At 44.7% G+C, this 17,913-nt stretch overlaps 1 long non-coding RNA gene across 1 annotated transcript; it reads left to right on the top strand.

Moving 5' to 3' along the window:
• The first annotated feature begins 14,422 nt into the window (after window positions 1-14,422).
• On the top strand, window positions 14,423-17,088 carry LOC125626203 (uncharacterized). Its single transcript, XR_007353695.2, has 2 exons — window positions 14,423-14,943; window positions 16,154-17,088. It is a non-coding gene; the product is annotated as an uncharacterized LOC125626203 (long non-coding RNA).
• Window positions 17,089-17,913: the final 825 nt, after the last annotated feature.

The following is a 17,913-nucleotide window of genomic DNA, read 5'->3' as shown; positions in this document are numbered from 1 at the left end:
AAGGAATTTTCCTTCATGGCAGATTGGAAGAGGCCCTGCAGGTTTTTTGCCTTCCTCTGCAGCATGGGGCATGGGTCACTTGCTGGAGGATTCTCTGCTCCTTGAAGTCTTTAAACCAGGATTTGAGGACTTCAATAGCTCAGACATAGGTGAGAGGTTTATCGCAGGAATGGGTGGGTGAGATTTTGTGGCCTGCATTGTGCAGGAGGTCAGACTAGATGATCATAATGGTCCCTTCTATGAATCTATGAAACTACAAGTTCACCCAAGGTGCCATATTTCCTCTTGATGATTCTGGGAGGTGCGGCCTTAAGCGTGGGCAACATGGTTACGGGGAGCAATGCTCAAGAGGCTGATGCTGGAGGGTGCCTTTGCAGTCACCGGGAAGTTGAACGTAGCTGTGGTGTGGTGGGGAGGGCCTGCCAGTGTGCTCCCCCGCCCCACTATCTGCAGTTACCAGTTGCCTAGGTCCTTTCATGGTGTGGCTGGTGTAGATATGTGGGTAGAGTTGGCATCGAGGTTTGTTGCATGGATTGGTTCCTGAGTTAGAGTTACTAGGGTGCGGTGTGTAGTTGCTGGTGAGAATATGCTTCAGGTGGCGGGTTGTCCGTGGCCAAGGACTGGCCTGCCTCCCAAGGCCTGTGAAAGTGAGGGATCGTTGTCAAGGATGGGTTGTAGGTCACTGATAATGCAATGGAGATGTTTTAGCTGAGGACTGTATGTGGTGGCCAGTGGAGTTCTGTTGGTTTCTTTCTTGGGCTTGTCTTGCAGCAGGAGGCTTCTGGGTACACATCTTACCTCCTGCTTCAAGACAAGCCCAAGAAAGAAACCAACAGATGTCTAGTTGGCATCCGGTATCAAGCGGAGTGCCCCAGGGATCGGTCCTGGGGCTGGTTTTGTTCAACATCTTTATCAGTGATCTGGATGATGGGATGGATTGCACCCTCAGCAAGTTCACAGATGACACTAAGCTGCGGGGAGAGGTGGATACCCTGGAGGGTAGAGAAATCTGATGAGGTTCAACAAGGACAAGAGCAGAGTCCTGCACTTAGGAAGTAAGAATTCCATGCACCGCTATAGGTTGGGGACTGACTGGCTAAGCGGCAGTTCTGGAGAAAAGGACCTGGGGATTACAGTGCACGAGAAGCTGGATATGAGTCAGCAGTGTGTCCTCATTGCCAAGAAGGCCAAAGGTATATTGGGTTGTATAAGTAGGAACACTGCCAGCAGATCAAGGGAAGTGATTATTCCCCTCTATTCAGCACTGGTGAGGCCACACCAGGAGTATTGCATCCAGTTTTGGTCCCCCCACTACAGAAGGGATGTGGACAAATTGGAGAGAGTCCAGCGGAGGGCAACGAAAATCGTTAGGGGGCTGGGGCACATGAATGTGGGTGAATGTTTTCTCAAAGACAAAGGGCAAGCCAGGTGTCAAAAAAAACAGATGGACCATCACCTATCAAGTGGCCATTCTTGGCAAGAAGTTGCCGGGGGCGGGGGAAGGGACAAAGAGATCTATATCTTAGCAAAGAAACAGCATGAGGTCTCCTTCCTCCACCAGACCTGAAGGAGCAGAAACATGCCCATGTTCCCTTGGTGCACTCATTTCTGCCATAGATCCTGTTTCTCAATGAACACAGTCACTTTGTTTGACAATTTGACAAGAGCTGAGTGGTGCCCTCGCCTGCTAATATTAGTTGATTCAGGGGATCAAAGATATCAGCAAGATAAGCAAGCCAAGCCAGCCAGTTCTCCTCTGAGAATCTACCTGTAGATTTGTACATTTGCTCGTCCAAAAATACTTTCAGAGACTCACAAAGCTCAGAAATGCAATTCAAAACCTTTCCCTTGGAAAGGCGTCTGACCTCAGTGTGTAGGAGAAGGTTGTGATGCAATTTACCCATTTCTGCACACATTGCCGAAAAAAATACATACATTCAATCGGTGTGCTTTGATAAAGTTAACAACTTTTATTGTCTCGTCAAGTACATCTTTCAGGTCATCTGGCATCATTCTCATGATGAGGTTCTCCCTGTGAGGCACGCAGTGTGTTACTTTTGCAAATGGTGCAACATCTGTAATTTTTTTTGCACCCCCATTATGCCTCGCCATTATTGCAACTGCACCTTCTGTGCACACACCATAACACTGCCCCTAGTCTAGGTCGTTGCTTGTCATGAAATTATCCGGATACTTAAAAACCTCATCACTCGTTGTTTTTGTTGGTAGTGATCTGCAAAACAGCAGATCTTCTGTTTTCCCGTCACAGATGTATCACACATAAACCAACAGCTGAACCTCACCAGACACATCCCAAGATTCATCAGTTGTAAACTTTATTTCCCACCTACTTGAATCCTGTGTAACAACTGGTGTTTCATGTCAGCTGCCACATCTGTAATTCACCTTTTAATGGTGTCGTTTGATGCTGGCGCATTCTTCAATTTATTAGCAGCTTCATCCCCTAACATTTCATAGCACATATCCATTGTAGCTCGCATCATGAAAGTTTCAGCAATTGCACGTGACTTTCTGTTTTTAGCGATGCTACTTGCAACATTGTAGGATGCTTTGAGAGCCTTCTCTTGTACAGTTGACACAGTGTATATTGTCTTTTTTGATTTTAGTAAGAAATTTCCCCTTCTTTCAAAATATTCCACTGGCTTGTCAGTGGTTTCCACATGCAAAGACCTCAGATGTCTTGTAAGTTTTACCAGCTTAAGTGCTTCTTTGGAAAGATCTTCTCCACAAATTCTACACTCGGGTCTTGATTCTCCATCAACACATACATACACACATAAAACCAAGTACCCTCACTTTTTGCTTTTTTTGAAGGGGGTTCAATTTTGCTTCTTTCCTTCTGTTCTGTCTTATTTGAGATGTTGTCTGCTTAATGAATGGCCAAACTAGACTGTCGTTTTATGAATAACAAACTTATCCACTATAGAAATTAAACCAATTAATTATATTTCACAGTTGCAGCTGAAATGATCATTAGCAGAGGCGACATGTAACTATTGAGAATTGGGGGGACACAATCTAAAGGTTCTGGGGGTGCACGTGACCATCCCATGTGTCGCCTCTGGATCTAACAGAGGTTTTCAAGCTGTAGGGCTTATGTTTGTTTTTTCTGTATTTATATTGTAAAAAATTAATTAAAAAGGTTTAAATGAACTGTTTTGCAAAACATTTTGATGAAAATAAATATTTGTATCAAAAATGTTGGCCAAAAAATGTTGCACAGCTCCACACAGCAGTGTTGAAGTCAATGGAGCGTTATCAATGCGCACTGTGTTACAGCCTGAACTCTTGGCAGTGTAGTCAACCCAGTTATTCAAAAATCATGAGTCAGGCTCTGAAAATTGTGAGATTTGATTGAAAATCACAATTTTCTAGTTTTAGTGCGCTAGCTCAGTCCGAGCTGCAAATTACAACTCCAGCTCCAATGCAGACGTACCCACAGGCTCTCTTTGCCTCCCTTTGTAGTACTATTTATGAAGTCAAGGTGTGACTGTCTCATGGTATTTCCATGATCTGAGAACTTGAAGATGTGTGAGCGAGCACTGGCTCCCTGTGCAGGAGTGTAGGTTTACACACTTGCCCAGATTCACAGAGGTATTTAGGTGCCATGCTCACAATGATTTCAACAGGAATTAGGTGCTTAAGGAGCTCTGTGAATGTGGGCCACAGTGGTTGGTAAATAAGGAATGGACCAGAAAGGAAGCCAGAAGGCTGGTATTATGATGCAGAATGACTTTAATGTCAAAAAGAAGAGGAGTACACCTCAAGAGACAGAAAGAATGCAAAATAGAAATAATATATTTCAGGGGTTTCAAGAAAGTCTACAATGAATCAATAACTCAAAGATGATGCATTTCACACCAGATGTTTTTCTATCTTCATCACTGTAGAGTTTGACAATCAAGTCCTGGTTGCAACCATGTAAAGATATTTGTTTAATCACAGTCAGAATCAAACGAGACAAAACACAAGTTCAGCCAAAAAGGAAGCTGCTTCTCCAATATACAACATTTATAGTCCTGTCGAAAACAATGGTACATATTCATGAAACAAATGGTACATATTCATGAAAAGGCTCTAACACATAGGGCTAGATTCTCATTGACACTAAGACCCCTTTTACATGGCTCTTTAATGAACATTAAAATGAGTGTTCATTGTTTTGACCCACCAATTAGGCCCCTGCTTCATTTACCGTGTCAGAGGGGCCTAAAGGGGCCTTCATGGACTTGAGATTCACGCCTAAACAGATTATTCTAGAAGAAGCAGAGCGTATGGAAGGCAGTGGAGGAAACAATCATCAGGTGTAACCTGGGAAATATTAATATGGGGCAGATTTACTGAGCTGCTGAGCACTCACAGCTCCCATGGGAGTCGAGGTCGCTCTGCATTTTTGAAAGCCATTGTCCACAAGCTCATCTGGGAATCTGTATCCTGTGTTCCGTTTCCTGGTCTTTCCGTGTTCTGGGTCTATTCCTCCTGGGCGAAACAGGGCCAACCCTTTCCATAGCCGTACCCCCAGCCCCAATGGCAAGGATAAGGGTACCAACAACCTTTGGGATAGCCCCAACAACACTTGAACGGCCTTCGGTAATACCATGGCCTACAGTAGCCGTAACCTCTGGAACCACCCCAGCCCCCATAATGGTAGGGCTTATAATACAATTCGTCACTAAAGTTTTCATCAAAAGTCATCTTTCTGTGTTGGAGGTAAACCTGAAACACACAGAAGAGAAAAGAGTCAATACAGTAGAACCTTAAAGATACGAACACCAGAGTTACAGACTAACCGGTCAACTGGACACCATGGGGAACCGGAAGTAAGCTATCAGGCAGCAACAAAGCCAAAAACAAACAAAGAAACAAAGAAACCAGCAAATACTGTACAGTGCCTAACAATTGCATCTTAAAGTTAGGCACATCTGAGCTACCTATCCTACCCTACTCCATACTTGGCACGGTGCAGGGCAACCACTTACAGGTAGGAGGTGGTGAATGCTGTTTTCCCCCCTCCCTGCCTCCGGCTGGAAGGGGAACAAGCTTGCAAGTTCAGAACACAGGAAAGAAATTTCCCGAGGGGCTACTGAAACTTGGTCTGGAGTGTAAGCTGCTGGAGTCGGAGCCGAGCTCCTGCTTGCATGCGACGCTCTGGTGCCCCAGGTGCCTCATTCACCACGCTTGCTAGGCGGCTAGAACCAGCTGCCTGCTCTACCCCCACTCACCAGGCCACTACTGCAGAGCTGTGACCCCCCCACTCCGAGCAGTCTGCCCTCAGGAGCATCCCATAATGGCTTGTTCAGAATTACGAACATTTCAGAGTTATGAACAACCTCCATTCCCGTAACTGTGAGGTTCTACTGTATAATGCATGGGAGTTGGTGGAATAAATGGGTCAAAGCTCAGTGGAGAAAGAGTGAGAGAGCAGGGAAATGATGACGTAGACCCTCAGTTGCTGGCTACGTGTTGCCTCCCATTTCATCCTCCTAATCCTCTTCTTCCACACACTCTTAACCTCCTTCTCAATCAACCCCTTTGATCCCCTCTCAATCCCTTTCTCTGAAAAATACTGTCCGTAGATTACACATATGTTATAGGCCATTTTTACCTTGCATGAATGAGATATTTATTCCCTTTTACAAAATGTTTATACAAAGTATGTCAAGGACAAAGTTCATAATGTTAGTTTCCTAGCGCGGATTTTGCCTCAGCAGTCGGACCACTTCTCTCCGTAAGCAGATTGTGGTGTTTTCGTTTGTCAAACTTGCGAGACAGCAATGCTTGCGACTGAATGAATGGCAAATGAATATTCTTTTTTCTGTACAAAATACTAAGGACCAGATTATGAGCTGGATTAAATCGACTCAGCTACACTGATATCAGTGGATCTATGGTAATTTACCCCAGCCTAAGATCTGCATCTAAAATTGCTACCTGCACACAGAAGAACATAGGAACTGTCAGACTGGAGCAGACCGGTGATCTATTGAATCCCTTGTCCTGTCTGAAACAGTATGGAGTACGAGCCATTTCCGAATGAAGTAGAACACTGAAATGTCCCCTTATGGAAGAAAGTGTGGTAGTTTCTTCCCAAAATGACTCAATGAAAGTTGCACTGTGAGATTATTCAGAGCTACCAAAGGGATTCCAATTTCCTGTCTCTGGTGAGGAGTCATAGGAACTCGGTGTTGGAAACACATATGTGGCTCTGCAAATCCCGCCCTTAACTTCTAAAGCATGAATCTGCTAATACCTGCAACTTAACTACATAAAGTTGTGAAAAAACTCCTCACAAGTGCTGAGAATCACAGAGACAACATAGAAGATTCAGGCCTGAATTGAAAACATTACTAGTGTGACACCTCAGTAGTTATCAAGAGATTGATTGAAATCAGACTTACCCAGGTCACCGAGGAGAGTAAGTGAAGAGAAGAGGTTAGAAGATCCCTGTGTGGCAGGAGCTTTTATACAGTTTCTGAAACTGCCTGGAGGATCGAAGACACCATTTGTGCAGGAGGTCCTTATTAGTTACAAAACACATTTTGTTGGACTCTTTGTTGTGGCTCTTTCAATTTATTTAATTGTTTCCTCAGTGTTTATGTTCATTAGTGTAATCTCAACCTCTCAGGCAAAGTACAACGTGCAGGTTTCTTTTATATGAACATTTTCATGGGTAGACTACATTCCTGGTATCATTCTCGTGACTTCCTTGGAGTTACAGTGGGAATGTATCTGAAGCAAATTCAGATCTGGAACTGAGCATCATTAGCATGTACAAGAATCCAGTCTGGTCTTTCAAAGCCATGCTGGTCTTTGTTTGGGATATTCTGGCATTAACCACTGCAATGTCAGGGAGCCTGTGCTCTGCATGCTCTGCACATCTACCATAAAGCATCTGATTCAATTCACGCTGTAATGAATGGTATTTCTCCATTGACTTCAGTGAGTTGTTCTTGAGGCCCTATGATTTGGCATTCACTCTGGTGGAGGGCACTACAAGGCCTATAAACCTCTGAAGACCCTGCGGGGAAGTTCATTTGAATATATAGAACTTTAATGACTGTTTGTGAAGTACTTTGGTATCCTGAGTTCTAAGGACACCACTTAACATCTGATACAAGTTTTTGTTTCCTTATTTTCTATGCAAATAAAAAGAGGCACATTATGCAGAAGGTCACAGAAGGAGTCAGTTGCAGAGACAGAAATAAAACCATGTGGTCAGATTTATCATGCCACATGCTACTTGCTGGGTTGAACATTATTAGACTGCATTAAAAGACAACATTAGTTAAGTGTCTTGTGAGTTTTTTTAGCTTCTTTATACGCAACTTATATGCAGGGTGCAATTTGTAATGAAAGAGGTGCCATACCTGACCTGTCCTGCCAACAGGTGGGCTTTGAATGATTCCTTAAAATGGATGTTAATTATTTATGGTAAACAATCTGTTCCACCTTCTATTTAGCTGTGACATTTGAATACATTTCTCAGACTTGAAGAAGAGCTCTCTGTAAGCTGAAAACCTTGTCTCTCTTCCCATCAGAAGCTGGTCCCATCAACAATATATTGCCTCACCCATCTTTTCTCTCTAAAATCCTGGGACCAACAGGGTTACAATAACATCTTTTCCTAGTGAGCTGTTTGGAAGCCAAGAATGTGAAGGGATACCCAGATACATTTGATAGTCTCTAACGTACCACAAGAACTCCTCTTTTTTTTTATTGATACAGACTAAAACGGCTGCCCTGCTGTACCCTGTCACCATGGATCGTTGAGTGTACTTTGGAGCAGTTCTCTGAAGCTATCCCGTGACACTTTTTCCTGAGAGCATTCTCCCCACTGGGGAAGTGTCCAGCTATTGCTCACCTGCTGCTAATTACTATTAGATACCTCCAGGAGCTATCCCACAATGCCCACCATGACCTCTTTGGAACCATTTTGAACTCTGCTCTCCTGCAGCCAGGTTCACAGGGCTGTGCCCCTCCCCTGTTAAAGTCCCGGGAAATTTTGAACTTGCTCTTCCCGTTTGCTCGGTGTGGAGAGCTGACATAGCTACTGCCCAGCTGAGCATGGGGGCTCCACACAGCAAACACGTTCCCGCCTGGCGTACACGGAAGATGGTGGGTCTGCTGGGTGTGTGGGGAGAGGAGGTGGAGCAGGCACAGGTCCGCTCCAGCCACAGAAAGTTACTCCGGGCGTGGAGGAGAAGGGCCATGATGGCAAAACGCAGCAGAGCAGAGTAAAAATAAAACAGCTGCGGCAGGCACAGCAGGCAGAGCAGGAGGCTAAGAGTTGGGTTTGATGCAGCTCCACAGACATGCCGCTTCTATGAGGTGGGAGATGAGTTCAGGGAAGTGGTGTCTAGCCCACCACCCCCCTGCATTGTGCTCCTCTCATATCATTGTGTTCATTACCCACAGGACGATATTGCAGAGCCGTGCAGGACCCATGCTTTCTGACATGGATGGATGACTCGAAGGTTACCAGGGCAGTTGCAAAGCAGCTGGAAACGAGTAGGATGCCTATGGAATGATGCGATTGAGAAACCTGCATCATGTGACACTGAGCCGACCTTAATGAGGCATTGCAAGCCCTTCCCGAAACACCCTGGGGCCGGTTGCACTGTGGGATAGCCACCCACTGTGCGCTGTTGTCTGTGCCAATGCAAGATCTGCTACTGTATCTATGCTCTGCTGACACAAGGAGCAGAGTGTGGAAATGCAACAGCAGTATATTCATAGCGGTGGTCGTGTGTCGACTTAACTTTGTAGTGCAGACATGGTCTTAGGTGCCACTCTCCCAGTGATTTCAGGAGGAGTTAGGCATCTAAGGAGCTCTGTGAAGTTGGGCCACAGTGCTTGGTAAATAAGGCACGGAGCAGAAAGGAAAAGCAGAAGGCTGGTATTATGATTCAGAATGACTTAAATGTGAGTAAGAAGAGGAGTACACAGCATGAGACAAAAAGAATGCAAAGTAGAGAGGATATATTTCAAGAGTTTCAAGAAGGTCTGTAATCCATCACGGGCTCCAAGGTGATGCATTTCACACCAGATGTTTTTGGTTCTTCATTACAGCTGTAAAGTTTGACCATCAAGTCCTATTTGCAACCATTTTAAGGTGCTAGGTTCATCCCAGTCAGAATCAAATGAGGCAAAGTACAACTTATGCCACAGATGAAACTACTTCTCCACTATACAACTGATATAGCAAAGTTGAAAACAAAAGAATGGTATCTATGCATGGAAGGTCTAGAACACAGAGGGCTTCATTCTCATTGTCACTACGACCCTTTCAAACTGCTTTGTAAGAAGACTTCAAGTCAGTGTCAATGTTTTATTCACCCTCATTTAAGGGCTCTGTTTAATTTACTGTGTCAGAGGGACCTAAAGGGGCCTTCATGGAATTTTTGTTTGTCAAACTTGTGAGGCAGCAATACTTGCTAATGAATGAATGGCAAATAAATATTATTTTTTTCAGGACAAAATACTAAGGACCAGTTGTGAGCTGGGTTAAATTGGCTCAGTTATACTGACTTCCGTGGAGCGATGATAACTTACCCCAATTTCAGATCTGCTTCTAAAATTGCTACTTCCAGAATAAGAACATAGGAACTCTCAGACTAGGTCAGACTAGGTCTATTGAATCCATTATTGTGTTTCACACAGTAACGAGTACCAGCCACTTCCGAATGAAGTAGAGCACTGAAACGGCCCTTTACAGAAGAAAGTGGAGGAGTTTCTTCCCAAAATGCCTCAATGAAAGTGGCGCTATGAGATTATTCACATCTTTCAAAGGATTAAATTTCCTGTCTTCAGTTAGAAATCATAGGATCTCGGTGTTGGAAACACATATGTTGCTCTGTAAATTGCACCCTTAATTAAGTGTTCTAGCTACAAGACTAAAATTGTTCCATCCACTCCAAACAGAGCTTCCTCTAACCATGGAAAGGGAAGAGCATTTCTTCGATTTTCAGATGTCCTTGTAGTCAACAGTGCAGTAACAATTTACAGCAGCTCAGGATCTGGCCCATAATCTATAAAATGGAATTTTATACACAAGCGAACCACGGACCAGCTATTTAATAAAAATCAAAAAGCGACAAATTCTGAGGCTAGATATCAGGACCTGATTATGACCTACAAATGAGAGAAATTGAAATACATATTTAAAGTGACCCTATTACTTAAAACATAGACATCTTCTGTGAACAAGCTGTTACTATTGTAATCATATGACATTTGCATATATAGAACTTTAATGACTGTTTGTGAAGTGCTTTGGTATCCTGAGTTCTAAGGATACCACTTAACATCAGACAAGAGTGTTAGTCTCTTTATTTTCTATGCAAATAAACAGAGGTCCATTGTGCTGAAGGTTACACAAGGAGTCAAGGGCAGAGATAGAGCTCAAACCACATAGTCCAATTTCTCATGACACATGCTACTCTCTCAGTTGAACAGTTGAACATTCTTAGACAGTGTCTCTGAGCCTAATAAGCGAGGTGACACTCCGTCAGCTCTGTACGTAATAAACTCCTATGCTTGATCTCTACACGTGTGGATTTATGTCCTTCACGATCCCAAAGTTTGTTGCTACCCTTCCCCTTGCCATGGGGGTGGGGATACGGCTACGGAAAGGGTTGGCCATGTTTCGCCCATGAGGAATAGACCCGGAACATGGAAAGACCAGGAAATGGAAAACAAGATACAGATTCACGGTTGATCTGATGGGCAATGGCTTTCAGAAATGCAGAGCGACCTCAGCTCCCATGGGAGCTGTGAGTGCTCAGCACCTCAGTAAATCTGCCCCATATCTCTATTTCCCAGCTTACACTTGCTGACTGTTTCCTCCCTCTCTTCCGTACTCTCTGCTTCGTCTAGAATAACCTGTTAGGGCATGAATCTAAATTCCATGAAAACTCCTTTACCTCACTCTGACACAAACAATTAAACAGAGGCCTTAAGTTTGGGTGAAAAAACATTTACACTCACTTGAAGGCTCCTGACAAAGCTGTGCAAAGGTGTCAAGGAGAATCAAGCTCTACGTGTTCTAGCCCTTTCCTGCATGTCTGCCCTTTGCTTTTGTTTTCAAATTTGCTGTATAAATTGTTTACTGGAGACGAAGTGTCTTCCGTGGCATAAGTTGTGCTTTGCCTCATTTGATTCTGACTGGGATCCACCTAATACCTTAAAATGGTTGCAAAGAGGACTTGATTGTCAAACTTTACAGCTGTAATGAAGAACAAAGAACATCTGGTATGAAATGCATCACCTTGGAGCCAGTGACTGATTGTAGACCTTCTTGAAACCTTGGAAATATTATTTTAATTCTGAATTCTTTCTGTCACTTTCTGTGTACTTGGCTTCCGAGATGCATTGAAATGATTCTGTCATATCATAATATCATCCTTCTGGTTTTGCTTTCTGCTCCATTCCTCACTGACCAGCCAACTGAGACTAAAAGAAAATAAGTGGATGGAGAGCTTGAGTTTGGGTGACATTTAGGTAGCAGCTTATTATGGCTAAGAATATTAGGAAAGTTTTGGTGATAGGCAATGGATTGAAGTTAGGAGAAGTGATGACCCAGTAGGGGTCACTAGCAGTTATAGGTTTTGTAAAAATTAGTTATAAAAAGACTAGATAATAGAGTGTACTTTGGAACTGTTCTGTGAAGCTATCCTGCAAGACATTTTTCCTGACATCATATTCCCCAGTGGAGAAGTGTCCAGCCGTTGCTGATCCGCTGCTGATTACTCGATACCGTCTCAGATTTGAGGTAATTATTTGGGATGTTCTAAACCTATTGCTTATGTCTGTGTGTGCTTAAATCTAATAAATGTTAGTTTTAGAGAAGAGCACGCTTACTAGCATCAAGTTTTCATCAGCTGGAAGTGCTGTGTTCCCATTGATTTATTCCTGTCACTGCCTGGAGTGAAACAGTTAAGTTACCACTGCTTTGGGTTCTGACAACCCTGGGTAACACCTAGCCACCATGGAAAGCAATACATATATGAAAAGATGGGAGTTGCCTTGCCAAGTGGGGGTCAGTGCTAACGAGGCCAATTCAATAAAGATGGAAGTGGCCTATTCCACTGTGATATATATACCAATGTCACATATGCCATCATGCCATCAGCAATGCCCCTCTTCCATGTACATTGGTGAAACCGGACAGTCTCTATGCAAAAGAATAAATGGACACAAATCAGACATCATGAATTGTAACATTCAAAAACTGGTAGGAGAGCACGTCAGTCTCTCTGGACACTCAGTAACAGACTTAAACGTGGCAATTCTTCAACAAAAAAACTTCAGAAACAGATTTCAACAAAAAACTGCAGAACTGGAATTAGTTTGCAAACTGGACACCATCAAATTAGGCCTGAATAAAGACTGGAAGTGGATGGGTCACTAGAAAAAGTAATTTTCCCTCTGCTGATACTCACACCTTCTTGTCAATGGTTGGAAATGGACGACGTCCACCTTCATTGCATTGGCCTCGTTAGCACTACAAAAGTAATCAACTGTTGAGAATAGGCCACTTCCACCTTAATTGAATTGGCCTCGTTAGCACTGACCCCCCACTTGGTAAGGCAACTCCCATTTTTTCAAATATATACTGCTTACTGTGTTTTTCACTCCATGCATCTGATGAAGTGGGTTTTAGCCCACGACAGCTTATGCCCAAATAAATTTGTTCGTCTCAAAGGTGCCACAAGGACTCCTCGTTGTTTCAAAGAAGTGTGTTTCTCTTAATGAAGCCCCAGGGCAGGAGCACATGTAACAAGAAACCTAAGGTCATTAACTCCAGATCCAACTTTGGCTCCTGCAAAATAAAGTGCAAAGTTCCTGTGCCTGCCCATGCCAACCTTCCAGAGCTGGAGGGAGATCACCCCCTAGTACAGGCTGTTCCGCTTGTAGTCGCCTCCCCCTCCTCAGTTTCCTCTTGTTGTTTGAATGGTCACTAGGCTGGAGCAGGGAGTCCTCTTCATTGCACCCAGGCTGTTCTATTTGGGATCTCCAGGCTGACCCCTTAGAGGGGTCGTACACTCCTTCTCATACCTCCAACTTTGAGTGGCCCTATCAGTGCACTCATTGAATGTTCACAACTTCATCTGTTCTCCAGGGAAGCAGACCGGCTGTAATGCTAAGTACCATTGGGTGAGGCAGGCATTTCAGTCCTGCCTTGTCTGGAGCCAGCGCAGAGCTGCATTATCGGTGAGCAGGACAAATGGTGTTGCAAACAGGGAGTCCATCACTTGCCAGTGTCTGGGCAAAGATTCTTTTTTGAGGGCCATGAATTATGTCTCCTTCTCCAGGAACTGTGTATTGGAAGGTAAGATGGAATCAGTGGGGCGAAACTATGACCAGAGACGATGTGTGGGAGGAGGGAGGAGGGGGCCAAGTGCCCCCCAGATTGGCCTGGCGGGGCAGGGAGGGAGAGGGGCTCTGTCCTTCTCTCCCCGCGCTTCCCCCACTCGGCACATTCAGCCGCTCTCCCTGGCAGCCAGGTGGGAAGAGCGATGGAGCTGCTGTAGCCTGTGAGAGCCTGGCTGGGAGGCAGTGGTGGCCGGTTCCCTCCCTGGGCTCAGCTTCCACGGGGCAGGAGGGAGGCTCTTGGGCCCTGTCCCCACAGCAGAGCGCGGGCAGGGGCTACCTGCTGCCATCCCAGCTGCAGGGCATAGGGGATGAGTGAGCGAGAAACATGCCGGAGGGGAGAGGGGGCTCCTGCTCTTTCGGCCCCTGTCTCTGGCAGTTGGGACAGCAGTGGTCCTCTCCATGCCTGGGCCCTGGGAAAAGGGCCGAGGGAGGAGGAGCTCCCCTCCCCTTCCTGCACCTGTGTCCAGGCAGGGTGTGGATCGCAGCTACTTCCCAGCCAGGCTCTCTCAGGCAGAAGCAGCTGTGTCCCTCTCCCCTTGCAGCTGCCAGGGAGAGCGGTGCAATGTGCTGGGTGTGGGGGGAGACACATATGGAGAGAAGGAGAGAACCCCCCTTTACCCATTCCATAGGTATCCTGGGGTGGGGAGAGTGCAGCAGGGCTCTCCAGAACCGCAGTGGCGGAAGGAGCAGAATGTGGGGCCGCTTGGTGGCCCCATGCCAGCCGTTCTGGAGTGGCTTTACCGACCCCAGCCCCACCCCCAGCCCTGTCCTCTGGCTGGGCTGCTGTACAGACCCCAGACAGGAGACTCAGGTGTGTGGAAGGGCTTGGAGCGGTACAGCCACGCTGGAGAAGCTGCCGACGTGGGGCTGTTCTGTGTCTTTGCAGTACAGCGTACTGGCTAGAATAAATATCTGACTGGTACGGAATACCGGACTTACCGCCATACTTGCACCACTAGGAGAGACACTTATTTGGATACAGTAACTCCTCACTTAACGTTGTAGTTATGTTCCTGAAAAATGCGACTTTAAGTGAAACGATGTTAAGCGAATCCAATTTCCCCATAAGAATTAATGTAAATGGGGAGGGGTCCCTGAAAAATGCTCTCTCCCTCCTACGAATTGCAGGGAGAACTGTGCAATGCCACCAACACCTGCCCACATGGCTTACCAGGACCAAAGTGGAGACCTCCATCTAATGGCAGACTTTGCACCTGTTACAGCTCTGACAATCTTTTACATCATTCCCATTGTAACTCCTGCGGAGGAATGAATGTGTCCCATAAAACTTTTCAGATGAAAGAAACCTATAGGCTGTCTGGTGCATGTCAGACCATGTGAGGTTGAAAACACATGGTAATAATCCTGAAAACAAATTATATCAATTGAAGGAGTGACTCGCACAGCATAATATGTTTTCTAACTAATTAAGACCTTGAGCAAAAGGGTGTCTCGTATTCTCCAGGCAGTCTAAGAAATTGTATAAAAGCGCTCGCAACTCTAGGCTCCTTAACAACTTCTCTTGACTTATCCTCTTCAGCGACCGGGGTAAGTCCCATTTGTTTCATTCTCTCGAGAGCTATTGCGATGTCCCGTTAGTCACGGTTTAATTTAGGACTCAATCTTGCGCATGACTTTGTGATTATTGGCACGGTAAAGGGGGTTTGCCAATAACACAGTAGTTGTTAAGTTGCAGGCTCTGATGCGTTCATGGTTTAGAAGTAAATGCTTCAATTTTCAGAGGTGCCTAGGCATTTGGGAGAGGAGTTCATGTTTACTATCACTAGGAATTAGGTGTTGGAATCCCATCAGTAGCTTTCAATAATTCCATATTCAGCTTTAAAGTTAGGGGAGTTAGGATGAAACTTCCCCAGTTTTTTTCAGAATAGGTCACTGTGTTGTTCCTTATTCTGTAGCAGAAGGTACTCGGCCAGATTTCAGACAGAATAATCAATGAGAAGGAGCTGTGGTCTGATCCAGCATGGAAATTTCTATGTTCCTACCTGCTCTAGTAGCAATGTTAGATGCAGATCCAAAGCTAGGTAAATTAGCCTAGACCCTTGAACTCAGCTGAACAGTGCCCTTATCTACCCGCTCAGGACTTGGCTCTTAATGTTTTGTTTTGAAAAAAGTATTTTAGAACATAAGAACGGCCATACTGGGTGAGATCAATGATCCAACTAGCCCAGTATCCTGTCTTCCAACAGTATCCAATGCCAGGTGCTTGAGAGGGAATGAACAGAACATGTAATCCTGAAGTGATCCATCCCGTCACCCCTTTCCAGCATATGGCAAACAGAGACTAGGGACATTTCAGAGCACGGTTTTCCCTTCCTTTATTAGCAAGTATTGTTGGCTCAGAAAGTTTAGAAGCCAAACTGCCAGTCTGTTATTCAGAAGAAAGGGGTTTTCATGCTGAGGTTAAATCCTCTCAAGGAAATTAAGATTAGCAAACTAGTCCCTGCCATCCTTTGTTTAAACCATTTGTAAAAGAGAGTAAAAATCCCAAGTGTACATGATAGAAATAGTCTATAGCAGATATTTATTTTGCTGTCAGAGGAAGGATTGAGAGGGACTCAAAAGGGCTGGTTAAGAGGGAGGGTAGGAGTGAGTGGAAGAAGGCGGCTAGGAGGAGGAACTAAGAGGCAACATGTATCCAGGAACTGAGGGTCTGGGTCATCATTTCCCTGAGCATTGAACCTTTTACTCTATGACCCTAGTGCATTATGTTGACTCTTTTCCCTGTTGTGTGTTTCAGGTTTACCTCCGACACAGAAAGATGACTTTTGACGAAAACTTTAGTGATGAATTGTATTACAAGCCCTACCACTATGGGGGCTGGGGTGGTTCCAGAGGTTACGGCTACTGTAGGCCATGGTATTACCGAAGGCCGTACAAGTGTTGTTGGGGCTATCCCAAAGGCTGTTGGTACCCTTACCCTTGCCATTGGGGCTGGGGGCACGGCTATGGAAAGGGTTGGCCATGTTTCGCCGAGGAGGAATAGACCCGGAATGTGGAAAGACCTGGAAACATTAAGCAAGATTCACAGATGAGTTTGTGGGCAATAGGTTTGAGAAATGCAGAGTGCCCTCAACTCCCATGGGTGCTGTGAGTGCTCAGCATCTCAGTAAATCTGCCCCATATCTCTATTTCCTCGGTTACACTGGTTGACTGTTTCCTCTACTGCCTTCCAGACTCTCTGCTTCTTCTAGAAAAACGTGTTTGGGTGTGAATCTTAATTCCATGAAGGCCCCTTTAGGTCACGCTGACACAGTAAATGAAGCAGGCTCCTTACAAAGTCCTGCAAAGGGGTTTTAGTGTCAATGAGAATCAAGCCCTACGTGTTCTAGTCCTTTTATGCATTTCTGCCATTTGTTTCTGCTTTCAACTTTGCTTTATTTGTTGTTTACTGGAGAAGTAGTTTCGTCCTTGGTTTTAGTTGTGCTTTGTCTCATTTGATTCTGACTGTGATGAAACTAATACCTTAAAATGGTTGCAAAGAGAACTTGACTGTAAAATCTACAGCTGTGATGAAGAATGAAGAACATCTGGTTTGAAATGCATCACCTTGGAGCCAGTGACTCATTGTAGCCCTTCTTGATACCTTGGAGATATTATTTTAATACTGAATTCTTTGTGTCGCTTTCTGTGTACTTGTATTCCGATTCACATTAAAATGCTTCTGAATCATAATATCATCCTTCTGAGTTTCCTTTCTGCTCCCTTCCTTATTGACCAGCCAGTCTGGCCCAGATTCACACAGGTAATTTGGTGCCTAAGGTTACTCTGGAATTGAGGGGTGTGTTACCCCAGAATTTCATCAAGCTAATTGTGGTCCTATTGTATGCATTCCGCCACCATGACTTGCTCAAATAGAACATCATGTAGTTTAGGGTTAGTTTGGACAAGGGCTTTTGGAGGCGACGTTGAATACTGGCTGCACGTTTGTAGTTTCTGCTAACCAGAATGGGAAGTGGGGAGAAAAGAATCAACAAATTGAGACTGAAAGAAAATAAGTGAATGGAGACCTTGAGTTTGGGTGACTGAGATAGAAGCTTATTATGGCTAAGGTTGTTAGGAAAGTTTTGTTGATAGGCAATTGATTGAAGTTAGGAGAAGTGATGACCCAGTAGGGGTCACTATGAACTACAGGTTTTGTAAAAATTAGTTCTAAAAAGAGGCGATAATAGAGTGTACTTTGGAGGAGTTCTCTGAAGTTATCCTGAGAGACAGCATACTCCCCAGTGGGGAAGTGTCTAGCCATTGCTGACCTGCTGCTAATTACTAGATACCATCTCAGATTTTAGGTAATTATTTGGGATGTTCTAAAGCTATTGCTTACGTGCGTGTGTGCTTAAATCTAAAAAATATTAGTTGTAGATACGAGCACGCTTGCTGTATCATCCAGGAACTAACTAGTCTAAAGAAGTGTGTTTCCCTGAATGAAGCCCCAGGGCAGGTGCCCATGGAACAATCCTAAGGCCATTACCTCCAGATCCAGGTTTGGATCCTGCAAAA

Source organism: Caretta caretta, chromosome 24, assembly GCF_965140235.1.
Source record: "Caretta caretta isolate rCarCar2 chromosome 24, rCarCar1.hap1, whole genome shotgun sequence".
Taxonomy (NCBI): Eukaryota; Metazoa; Chordata; order Testudines; family Cheloniidae; genus Caretta; species Caretta caretta.
The sequence above is the reverse complement of the archived record's forward strand: the minus strand, read 5'-3'. Positions and strand labels throughout refer to the sequence as shown.